The sequence below is a fragment of the Ctenopharyngodon idella genome, chromosome 16 (assembly GCF_019924925.1).
Source record: "Ctenopharyngodon idella isolate HZGC_01 chromosome 16, HZGC01, whole genome shotgun sequence".
NCBI classification, from domain to species: Eukaryota; Metazoa; Chordata; class Actinopteri; order Cypriniformes; family Xenocyprididae; genus Ctenopharyngodon; species Ctenopharyngodon idella.
This window is the reverse complement of record NC_067235.1, coordinates 29,166,179-29,179,142: the sequence shown is the minus strand read 5'-3', so window position 1 is coordinate 29,179,142 and position 12,964 is coordinate 29,166,179. Positions and strand designations below refer to the sequence as shown.

General features: G+C 37.2%; 1 protein-coding gene across 39 annotated transcripts in view; it reads left to right on the top strand.

The window, feature by feature from the left end:
* The window catches only part of rims2a (regulating synaptic membrane exocytosis 2a), a 201,347-nt gene that overhangs the window by 801 nt on the left and 187,582 nt on the right, over window positions 1–12,964 (top strand). The window lies entirely within an intron of this gene.

The following is a 12,964-nucleotide window of genomic DNA, read 5'->3' as shown; positions in this document are numbered from 1 at the left end:
GCTTTATGGATCCTATATGTGAAAAGGAGATATATCTCGAGCTGTTGGCTGAAGGATTGAGGGGGAATGAGGTGTGAATGATCCCTGTGTATGTTATTCGTTTGCCATATAGAGCCCGTGGTTCTGAGTGTGTCAGAATCACATTTGTGCTTATTAGTCATATGGAGATCAGGCCTCTGCTTCATTCTCAGCTCTGGGATTGTATTATGCGCCATTTTGCCTTTATACAAGTGCACACTTCATCATGACAGCTCATAGTACAATAGCACACTATTCCGGTTTAATCGATGTGAATATCTAATGTTGTTTTGACCCGAGCATTGAGGCTGCGGCGCCAGAGATTTCAGCACGACGGCGCTGTCCACTGACTTACAAACCCATTGAATGCCGTTCTCACTTGTGAAACATGGAGATTTTAAAGTTGTTTTGATGATAATTGCAAAGTGATATGCTATTATATTCCTTTAGTGGTTGGATTTTGTCAGAAATATGATCTCGGGGACATTAGCGGATGTTTAGCAACTGTAACTGAGGAAAAGGTTCAATAACAGCAGGGGTTTTCAAACTTTTTGATGCCAGGGACCCTTAAATATTTTGACGAATTTGTGAGGGATTTTGTCACTTTACAATGTAAAACCAACTATATAATGTATAAAGGTCCATTTATACCGTGTGCGAGAAATATTATACGTGACATTTCAGTAACAACATACATAGCTAGCATAACATTGCTTGCTAAATTAAATGATTAGCTTTTGTATCTTTTCCTACCTTCTGTAAGAATAACGTTAGATGTGTAAATCTAAATCTTTTCACAAAGAATATTGTATCTAGGGCTGTCAATAGAATAAAATAATCATGATTAATCTCATGATTTACAGTCACCACTATTTTTTATAAAAGTTGCTTTAGTTGCTTGTTTCGTGTTTAGAAAGGTCTGGTTTCATATTATAGAATGTTTCATTTTCAGTACGCAAACCAAGATGCTTTTGTATTATTTTATAATGAATATATAATTTAAATAGTTAATATAAATAGAAAACAGAGGAGAGTCAAGCATTTGTAATAGTATTTTTTATTTGAAATGACCAGTGTTGGGGAAAGTTACTTTTAAAAGTAATCCATTACAATATTGGGTTACTCCGCAAAAAAAGTAACTAATTGCGTTACTTAGTTTGGGCTGGGCTTGCTTGTTTGTTTTTTAAAAACAAAAATATATATATATATTTGGCAAATGTAAAGGCTCTTTCACACCGAAAGTGAAATCAGGCTGAAGGAAATGCAAATTCACTCCTATACAGTAGAGGGCGCAGCTCAAACTAACCTTTCCGTTATGCTGCATGCAAATACAAGGGAAAACAAAGTAACTTGAATTACGTATTTGAAAAAGTAACTCTGATATTTTGTTGTAAATTTAAAGTAATGCGTTACTTTAGTTACTTAAAGTAATCTGATTATGTAACTTGCGTTATTTGTAATGCGATACCCCCAACACTGGTAATGACACCTACATGTGATAAAACGCATCAATTTATAGTGTGATATGTACAATTGGACATTAGTTTCTTCGACCTGAAGACCTGAATTGTTTATTATTAGTAGTATTTTTTTTTTTTACCAGCCCTTTTGTATGATAAATATATAGTTGATCAGCTTAAAGTCGGTGATTAGTTGAAAATGTTGTAATGACGTATCTGATTTCCCCCAGCTAGTGATTTGGTAGCATTGTGTAACAAATGTATACACAAACTCTCAATGATTCAAACAGGAAATATGAGCAACCATGCAGTATCTTTAGCTTATGGATTTTTTTGTGAGGGTGTGGAGACGTGCTTCTATCATTAGGTAAATATTAACACTGCAGCATGGAAATAGGACCGATTCCGTGCAATAAGTGAAGTAAACATGAGTCACAGACGTAAAGCTGACTGCCACCTCGGTGCTGGTGTGTGTGTGTTTTAGGTGAGTCACTTGATCCCTCCCTCTTAAACACACACTTCCACCATTCATAGTTTCGAGAGAGCGAGAGAGATGTGGAGTGATGTCATATAAGGGAGGGTGATGGTTGGTTAGCATCAGTGTGGACGCAGTCACGAGGCCTCTGATCTTTTCTTGAGTAGTGTGCAAACGGCCGGTGTAGAGTTACACAACAACACGGTGGCTTGTTGGCCCTTGACTGTTACTTATACTGAACAGTGAATGTGCAGAGCTGCTGCCTGTGTCATGTGACTCAAGGCCTTATCACATTCTCATCGTTGGTCCACAAGGCCATGCCTTCATTTGTGTTATTTAAAGGGGTCAACACACATACCTGTAGTTTTCAGATCATTATGAACGACTTTGATTAGCTGTATCATGTGCGTTTAATTGGGATTGAAGCTAAACGGTGCAGGACTGTGGCCTTCAAGGAACTGTGTTTTGCACCCCTGCTCTAAACTATAACTATTTTAGGCACATAAAACCTCAACTAACTTAAAGGTAAGGTAGGCAATTGCAGAGAGGCTAGCAATAGCAAGTTAGTTTTGAAAGCATGAGATCCCGCCCTGCCTTCAGAGTGCTCTCCAAAGACAAGCTTCCTTCAAAACACATGAGCGTGCAGAGCAGATTGTGTGAAGTGTCATGAGAGATGGTGTTAAATTTCCTCATGTCTCAAACCACATAACGTTGCAATAATAATGAACATAAGCAACTTACAGAGAGCGGACTTGTACCACCTGACTGCTGCAGATTAATTTCGCTGTTGATAGTGTTGACATAGAAATGCATAAATCCGAGTGTGAGGACGGGAACAGCTCCGGGTAGAACGTCATGGGTTGCCATCTCGTAATTACAGTTACGACATGCCGTGAACACAGCATAAACTGTTTTGGTTCAGGAGAAACTGTAAAAAGCGGCTGCTGTTTGTTGCATTCAGACCAAATGCAATGATTGGACGAACGTTTTTTGGTCCTGAGACTTCCACAGAAGATATATGTACATGTTTCAATATTTAGACCACTTCTATTATTGTTTGTGAAGAGAGTTTCAACCGCTATAACAAAAAAGTGTTTATAAAACAAATTGCCTACCCTACCTTTAAGTGAACTATTTTCAATTGAATAGACCGATTAAGCTACTGTACTTTTAAGACTTATAATCGTAGACAACCTCTGTAATGACTGGTTAACCTCATAGGAACTAAACAGGCTGATTTTTGCTGCTCTGCTTTTGACCAAAATGTAAACTTTTTTTTTTTTTTTTTTTGCATTTGAAATGGTTTGCTGCCGGGGATATGTAGTTTGCCCTCTACAGTGTACACTGTAAAAAGGATTTTTTCGAAATTGTAAATAAAACAAACAGTATTGGAGTTTGTTTTACAAAAAAAAAATACTATTTCAGTTTTCCTACGTCAAAATTTCATGTTTAATTCAATGTGTTACTTGTGATTTCTTAGAAAGTGAATTTTTTTTTTATACCAATCTCTTTCAATAACAGCCTCTTTGTAAAGCTGTATCATATTGTGACAGATTCATGCAACAGTCTGTGTGTAAATGTGCCATTCAAGCTGTTTAGATCAGGTTGAAATGATCAGAAACCTTGATTAAAATAAACTTTAGCCCTTTTTTTCTCATGTTAGGCTCTTTCAGAAGGATCTGCAGAGTGGAAGGTGCTACACACAACTAGGGCTGGGACAATAAATCGATGCATCGTGAATCGAGAAATTATTCTGTATCAATTCTGAGATTTTCCGAATGCATCGTGATTCTCTCCTGAATCGATTCAGAGCTTAGTTTTTAACAGCAGATGGCACTGTGTGCTTTAGAAACAGCTGTACTCTGCTTGCTTCCAATTCCTTATACACACCACTTGAACCTTCTATAAAATAATCATTCATAAAGTACGAAAAGGTTAAAACGAATTACAAGGGTGTTTGCAGTGGGCTGTTTACATTAATCTCACATCATAAAAGCATTCTGAGGTGCAAGTACATTCTCAGACTCAGAACGCACGAGCGCTCTTCTTCGTGAGTGTGCAGTTAAAAACTAGCCTAGAGCGCCATCTGCTGTTAACAACTACGCTTAAAAATCGATGTGAGAGAGAATTGTGATGCATTCGGAAAATCTCAGAATCAAGTGATGCATCGATTTATTGTCCCAGCCCTAGTAATAGCACAAGATTTGACATGCTTTACCACATTATGCTCTTTTCATTAGTTCGTCTGGTGTTTAGGATTAATAGTATCTGTCATACTTTCTCCTTGCCGTGGTGGTTGGGAAAATCTTTTGGTGTCGTTGACGTGTAAATGTGGAAAATCACAATACTGTGTTAAAGCATCTTTCTAAATTTGTGAAAGTTTTGTTTTTGTAGCTTAGTTTCAATAAAAGCTCTTTTGCAGTTTGTTTTCATGCATCATATTTTCTCATTATAGCATGGTGGTTCTGGAATTAGACTTTGACTAGTCAAGGTGGTAATGGAGAACAAGCAGGTTAACTGGTTGACTGGACATTAATGAGAATTTTAGCTCTGGTTGTTGCACCATAACTCTCAGCGTAACCATGGCAGTCAGGCCACAGGATGTTCCTTTAGAAGAAAGGATGTGTTTTTTTTTTTTGTTTTTTTTAAGAGGCATAAACACAAACACACAACAGTGGCTGTAAGCCAGATCAGGGAATCCTGGGAGAATGAAGAGATGAAGAAGTCCTCTGTAGAAGTGTTTGCCAACTTCCTGTCATCTCACTGGATGAGCCACAAAGAAATTGAAACAAATCCAACAAGAGAGAGATGGAGAGTGAGGGAGAGTTTTAGTAGCTGAAAGTGAGAGTGTGCCAAGGGAGGTGTTTATAGAGTATGAAAGAGAGAGAAAGAATGAGAGACAGGATGTTTAAGAGATTTGACTGGAGAGAGATTGCATTGAGAAAGTAGTTGTTGCAGATTTGCTGTGTTATTATCCAGGGGGTTGTCCCTCTCCCTCTGGGATCACTGAGGCCTTTGGGTAAGACCAAAGGTGCATCTCAATTTGCGTACTTAAGCACTATTCTATGACGTTTTTTAGTATAAATAGTGTGAGTAGTGTGTTCACACTGAAAATTCCACATAGAAATAGTACACTTAAAATACCTGGATGATGCAGTTAATTAACGGAAAAAGCTAAATGTGGGGGAGGAGCTATCAGACTAGATTAGACGACGAATACAGTCAGCCACAGGCGATTCGCACTCCGGTAATACAACGCTGTTTGCTAACCGCTACAACACAAAAAAGAGCAGGAGAAGAACAGCACATACGCAAATGACTAGGTAGTGTGCACGAATTGAATGCATCTTTTTGTGCTCATGGACAAAGGAGAATACTTTGAAATGGAGCAGAATGTGGAAAATTAAATATAGTAGGGTTGGGCTTAAGCTTTAAATGTTAAATAGTGTAAGTATTTAACTAAACAAACACCTGAGTATCTTTCAAAGATTTGATGTCATTAACCTGGCAAACTTTGGCAAATCCAATGACTAGTTATTCCTCCAAAATTGCTCACTGCTTTAAAGGTGCAGTATGTAATATTGACAGCTAGTGGTCGAAATAGGCACTGCAGTCCAAATTCAAAATATTGGAGGGGGTTGTTCCCCCGCCCCCTCCTCCTCAGACTCGACGCTCATGCGAGTTTCCAGATTGAGGACACGCAACAGGAGCAAGCGCAATTGACAATGGAAAACGACCAGCCTTAAACTGTAAGCTGATCAGCTAATGTATCTGTGTTTTAATATGCCTCTGGTCATAGAGCTTTTTAGATTGATGCTGAGGCTTTTTTAGGTCAGGTAGAATCTGCAATCTCTGACCCAGTTTGTTTGCTGGCTTCCATGGCTGCAATACACTGTTTTACGCCAACTGGGAACCCAGGGTGTCGGAAATACTAGCAGCAGGCGAAATCACACAGTCCAAAACAAAAACAGACATTCCGACACGGAACGCACATTTCAAAGTAAAATAACTGGCTGTAACATAACATCTGAGAAGCAAGTATTTGACCTTAGCATGTTTCCTAAATATCTGCAAACATATTATGGTATTTTTATGCTTTAGTACTGTAAAAAAAAAAAAAAAAAAAAATTACACACAGCACTTTTAAAATTGCAAAAACATGCATTTGCTTCCAGGCAGACCCTAGACTCCCGACTTTTGGGCGTCAACCCGAACTGCCAATTTGCTTCTAGTGTTTGCCAGTTTTATGCATCAACCGGTCAGCTATTGGACTGTGGATGTGCTGTCTGAGGCTGAGAAAATCATTTCCGTCAGTAATCACGGGAATCCCTCCTCAAATCCGTCTGTAGATTTCGACAGTGAAGAAGTGAGGAACGTTGTGACCTGAATTGTAGTACACAAGGCATCCCCCGCTACCATGTAAAGAACCTCCATGAGACCCCCTCCCCCACACATACATCTCGTCGCCCCCGGGGGGATGAGCCGCAGTGAGGCTCAATCCACACTGCAGAACACACACCAAATGGCTCCATCCTGCTCATTAGCGTCTTCTATCAGCACCCTAGCTGGCATACGGGATGTTAATGGGCTGGTTTGTAAAAACACTGGGTGTTGGTTAACCAAAAGTGGAGGGTGTGTCTTTTAGCTCTGTTCCAAAACCTAGTGAGCTGCCTTATGGCCTAGATACAGTAGGCAGCTGTCTTATAAGACAGCATTCTAAATTGAAACCCCCAATGTGACTGATTTGGAACGCTCTACATAGACAGTAGTGCAGCATACAAATCATGCTACTCACATAAAGCAATACTTTGATTTTTACTCACAAACTTGCGATTTGCTTTAAATCCGATCTTGGTTCAATTCGATATTGATCCATTTGTATATATATATTGAAAATAGTACAAAAAAAAACCTCAACTAATGCTGTAAAACAGGAAATCCTTGGTACAGTTACTATTAAAGGTTAAAGCCTAACAACTGATTTGTAGACAAACGTACATTAAATTGCACATAAGGCAGGTTTTTATAATAAAAACTTTATAATAATCATTTTTTAATAATATAATTATGTTTCTATTCCAGTTTGTTTTTATTGAAATATTTAAATGGTGGCTGTCATAACTTTTTTTCTAGCTAACTATCAAGCTATGGTCATTGAATGGCTTTCCTGAGGTAAATGTAATGTTACATACTGTTCTATTGATGTCTCTCTGTGATTAAAACACTGAGACATGATACATTTTCAGTAAGTTGTACTGTATCATTCATCATACCTTCTGATGTTCATTCATGTTTATTTTGTGCTATAACTAGTAGTAAAGAGGAATAGATAACAAAAACAACATTTATTTTTAGAGCACATTTAAAGAATACAAATTAGGGGTGTGATGAGATCTTGTGCCACGAGATCTTGCGAGATTAAAATGTGATGAGATTCCTTGTCGAGGTGAAAAGCTGTCTCGTGAGGGTGAAATTATCATAGAATATGCTACTGCTACGTTTACATTACGGCTTCACTGTCGTTTTGCTTTTTATAGAAATAAAAATCATTTAATTCAGTTGGATAATGGTCGCTTCAAACCCATCCAGCTCATCCAACACGAGCTGCAGCACTGTACGTAGTGCAGCAGGAATCAGAGTTCACTGATCATGTGACAAGGGTAGCTAAGTGATAAGATAACTGACAAGACCATGGCGGAGGATTTGTTGCAAAACAGAGCCTAAGCATCTGACAAATGTCTTATCTTGTAGAATGCGGACTTAGCTCCGCCGCTCCATATTTATAGAGTATGTGCAATCAAGAAATCGCAAGTAACACTCGAGCACGCATTCAAACGCGATTTCAGTTTTTAAAGCGATTGAATATTGTTGTCTTTTACTGCATATAATTCATACTCAGAAAGTAGAACTGAAATGACATTCATTACAAGATGATTAGTTATTTCAAATGCACCTGCAGACTATTTTTCTAGTCATGTATTTCGTTATTGAGGATTTCTTAAAAATACGGTGTAAAAATCTCATCTCGTTCTCATGAACTCAATCTCGTGTCTTGTCTCGTCTCGTGAGCCACCAGTCTTGTCACACCCCTAATACAAATTGATCCAAAGTGCTGTAGATGATCGGTTCACATGGGCTCCGCACTTTGCTTGAACTGCCACATTAAAGAGCACCAAAACAGTATTTATTGTTTAAATTTCATAATAAAATTGACAGAATTTGAAAGCTGGAACTTTGTTGGCAGGCACGCTACAAATAATGTTTAGTTAATTTTGTTCTCTGAAACTGAAAACAGCACAAACTAAAAGATCGGGTCTTAGGATTTCAGAAATCAGTATCGGTTCATCAAAATCAGAATCAGTTAAAATCGAGAAATCAGTTATTCAACCCAGTCCTATAAAATAGTCAGGTTTTACATCATGTATATTTGCAATGCTTTTCATTATGGAACTAAATGTAAATGAAAATTAGAAATGTTGCTTATAGGCAGCTAACTGAAATAAAAAGTTTGAAGTACTAAAATTACTAAAACTGAAATAAAAAAATTAATTACAGCTAAATAGAAATATAAAAAAACCTAATAAAAATGACACACATAACAAAATTACTGAAACTTACACTAAAATTAAAATCAAAATATACAAATTAAAGCTAATTTAAAATATTAGTACATTCTATAATAGTATGTATAAAAATATCTGATGATATTTTATAAATAATAATAATATGCTACTGAAATGACCTACTGTATCCCACAATGCAAAGTGCTTGACCTGACTTTTCATTTCCATGTAGTGAATGAACCAGAAGTTATATAAGCCGTGATTTTATAATTCTTTTTATATTTTATATTTCAAACAAAAGCTGATTAAAAATGCAAAAAACAGCGTCTACTGAATTAAACATGAGGTCATGTGACAGCAATACAGCATGTTACTGTTTAAAACGTTCCTGTTTCCTCTATGTATGTTGTGCAGTATGCTAGAAATTCATTAAAGTAGATATACGCTGTATGCTTATGTGTGTTCTAGATCCAAGATACATTTGTTGACTCATCAGTAAAACAAAATAAATGACCTCAAACTAACATGCTGTGATACGCAGTGTATGAGTAAATCAGAACTCAGCCAGTTTCCTGTGCAGCGGAAGCGCCCAGCGTGAGTATAGTACACAGAGCGGTACGTCACTGCGTTGAGAAACCCAACACTCCTGCTGTATAGTGCTGCCCTGCTATTGCATAAGACTGACCCGGCATGCTGGGAAACACGGAGAGAGAGAACATGCTGATCAGTGTGCAGCATTTAGAGCGTTTACTTAAAGAGTTAATGAGAAATAATTCTTACAGCATTTAAAACCTGATCACACCAAGGACAATACAGTTCAAAAAATTTTTTATTAAAATAAAAGAATAGCAGAGTAGACCACAACTATACCACAAAACTCATTTTTTTTGTTTGTTTTTTGTTGGCAGTGTTAGTTTTTTGTTTTCCTGGACTAATATTGTTGTAACTTTTTAGTCTAAATACTATATTTGTTACCTTTTTTAGCACTTAGATTTAAGAGGATTCCAGGATGTTATTGATTCCCTTCTTGCAAAGGTCTTTTGAAAATTGGCCCCTATTTATTTCTTATAGGGGACCTATTATGCCCCTTTTCATAAAATGTAATATAAGTCTCTGGTGTCCTTAGAATGTGTCTGTGAAGTTTCAGCTCAAAATACACCACAGATCATTTATTATAGCTTGTCAAATTTGCCCCTATTTGGGTGTGAGCAAAAACACGCCGTCTTTGTGTGTGTCCCTTTAAATGCAAATGAGCTGCTGCTCCCGGCCCGCTTTCCAGAAGAGGGTGGAGCTTTAACAGCTTGCGCTTCGGTTGCTCAACAGCAACAAAGCTGGAGAATCTCACGCAGCCAAAATGAGGATTGTCAGTAACGGTGTTCAGCCTTACATTGTACAAACCGGAGTCGGACACTGATGGAGAGACTTTTAGAATGCAACTGGATGTTTCTGAATGGTTAGTGGATAAATTTATATAGTTGCTGTGGAGTTGATTCAACTCATCGACTAGCATGTGCTGTCATGTTAATCTTTTGTGCAAATCCAGCGTCGAATTGACCCTTGTTTGTGAAGCAGTCCGCCGTAAAATGACGGCATGGTAACAACACTCTACTACAACAACTCTTCCTCTTCTATAAAGCAGCCCAACATGGCCTCGCCTCCTTTGTTGCGTGTTCTCGGGGACAGGGTTTATGTAAATATTAGGGTTTGTGATGTCACCCACCTGGGAAGAAACTTGTTGTAGTCCCTACCAGCCGTTTGTTGTAGTCCTTAAAAAGCGATTTCTGTAAAAGAAAATATCTCCCTTTGCATTGAACTTTGAGTGTCATAACTTTGCAGATGTTGTTTTTGCTCAAACAGCAACATTACACACTAACTAACGTTAAAGAGGGAAATCATAATCAAGGACCCCTTTAATCCATGTGTTATTGTGATCAATTCATCAATGGACGTTATTCTAAATAATCCACATTTTGCAAAATGAAATAATTTGCTCCACCTCTGAAATAACTTTCAGGTTTCCCTTCTAGTATGTAACACCCATTTTTCATTATTCAATCAATGTCCTGCAGATAAAATCAAACCCCACCATGCGTGTTTTCTTGTTTGACTATCCTGCTTCACTTGGAAAAAAGTCAGATTACAGAAGTAAAATGATTTTGTTGACTTCTTTCCTTCATCTTTATATGTCAAGATAATGATAGTGAAGCAATGGAAGGAAGCAGGTCTAGTGTGTGTGCCGGCCAGTCAAAATGAGCGCAGAAATGTGAGAGTGTGATGTGGCACCGGTTCATCTGAAGCTGATTGCATGCAAATCCTGAAGAGCCTCACGTTATTCATGGGCGACTATTAATAGCTTTGGACTGAAGTTGCTCTCTTTGCTCTGTTGGGGTAGTAGAAGAACTAGCAGTCAGATCACGTTGCATTAGGCAACATTCACCTCCCATAATGCCATAGAATGACTGCTTAATGAAGAGATGCCAAACACACTTGGGTGATACTTTAAACATCACTTTAGAAAGCGGTTTGCTTTTTTGGAGTCAGGTTTGGAGTTTGGTCCTCATGATGCTTACTTTAAGTGTCCACTTGCATGGAGTGAGCAATTTATTCTCAGTGGGAGCTGTGTTGCAGTTTTGTGCAGGGAATTGTGGGAATGGTAGCAGAAGCAAGGGGTGAGAGTATTGAACTACACTACTGTTTAAAGGTTTGGGTTTGGTACAATTTTTAAAAAAATTTTTTTTGAAAGAAGTCTTTTATAGTCACCAAGACTGCATTTCAGCCAGTAAGAACTGTAATACTGTGTTGGAAAAAAATGTTATGGAAGTCAATGGGGACAATCAACTGTTTGGTTACTGACATTCTTCAAAATATCTTCTTTTGTGTTCTTTGGAAGAAAGAAATTCATACAGGTTTGGAACAACTTGAGGGTGAGTAAATGATGACAGAATTTTCATTTTTGGATGAACTATCCCTTTAAGGATATTGTTTCTGTGAAGCAGTGGTTTTTTGAGTTGTGTCTGGCCCAATTTCTCAATCTAATCTCTTTGCTCCATCTGGGAAGTATTTAAATTACTTTTTGGATGTTCTTAAAGAAACAGTTCACCCAAAATTTCTGTCATCTTTTATTCACCCTCATGTCATTATAAAAACTCTTTATCTTCCATTTAACATAAAAGGAGATGGGCGATACTACCCATCAGCTCTAAAAGCATCCAAAAAGCATTTGTCAGTATGTGGTAAAAATCATCCTCTCTTCCACAAATTCCTGTGTCATTAATGTTTGCACATATTAGAAATTGCCTTAAGACAGGTCATGGCAGATTTGATGTCAGATGTCATTGTTCTGGTATGTTTGCTGTCATTCAGGTTTGGAATAACATGGTGACGAGTAAAGTATTCACCTTCACCAAAAATCATTTTTGGATGAACTATTCTTTAAACAAATTTTAAAATGGACTGTAACCTGATGTTTTTTAAATATTGAAAAATATTCTCTGATATTCAAAAGTTTGGGGACAGAAAGATTTTATTTTTTGAAAGAAATTAATACTTTCGTTCAACAAGAGCACATTAAATTGATCAAAAGGTAAAGTATGGAAGTTTGTTTATGCCACTGAATAAAAAATAATAAAGGTAATTATGACTTTTTGTCTCACAATTCTGACTTTTTTTCTCAGAATTGTGTGATATAAAGTCGCGATTGTGTGTTATAAAGTCAGCACTGTGTGATATAGGCTAAGGTTGCAATTGCGAGTTATAATGTCAGAATTGTGAGATATAAAGTCCGAATTGTGTGATATAAACTCACAATTGTGAGATATAAAGTCCGAATTGTGTGGTATAAACTCACAATTGTGAGATATAAAGTCCGAATTGCGAGATTGCAAGTTATAAAGTCCGAATTGCAAGATATAAACTCACAATTGCGAGTTATAAAGTCCGAATTGCTAGATATAAACTCACAATTGTGAGTTATAAAGTCCGAATTGCGTGATAAACTCACAATTGCGAGATATAAAGTCCGAATTGCTAGATATAAACTCACATTTGCGAGTTATAAAGTCCGAATTGCATGATAAACTCACAATTGCGAGATATAAAGTCCGAATTGCTAGATATAAACTCACATTTGCGAGTTATAAAGTCCGAATTGCATGATAAACTCACAATTGCGAGATATAAAGTCCGAATTGCGTGATATAAACTCACATTTGTGAGTTATAAAGTCCGAATTGCATGATAAACTCACAATTGCGAGTTATAAAGTCCGAATTGCGTGATATAAACTCACATTTGCGAGTTATAAAGTCCGAATTGCATGATAAACTCACAATTGCGAGATATAAAGTCCGAATTGCGTGATATAAACTCACAATTGTGAGTTATAAAGTCAGAATTGCGTGATATAAACTCACAATTTTGAGTTATAAAATCAGAATTGTGTGATATAA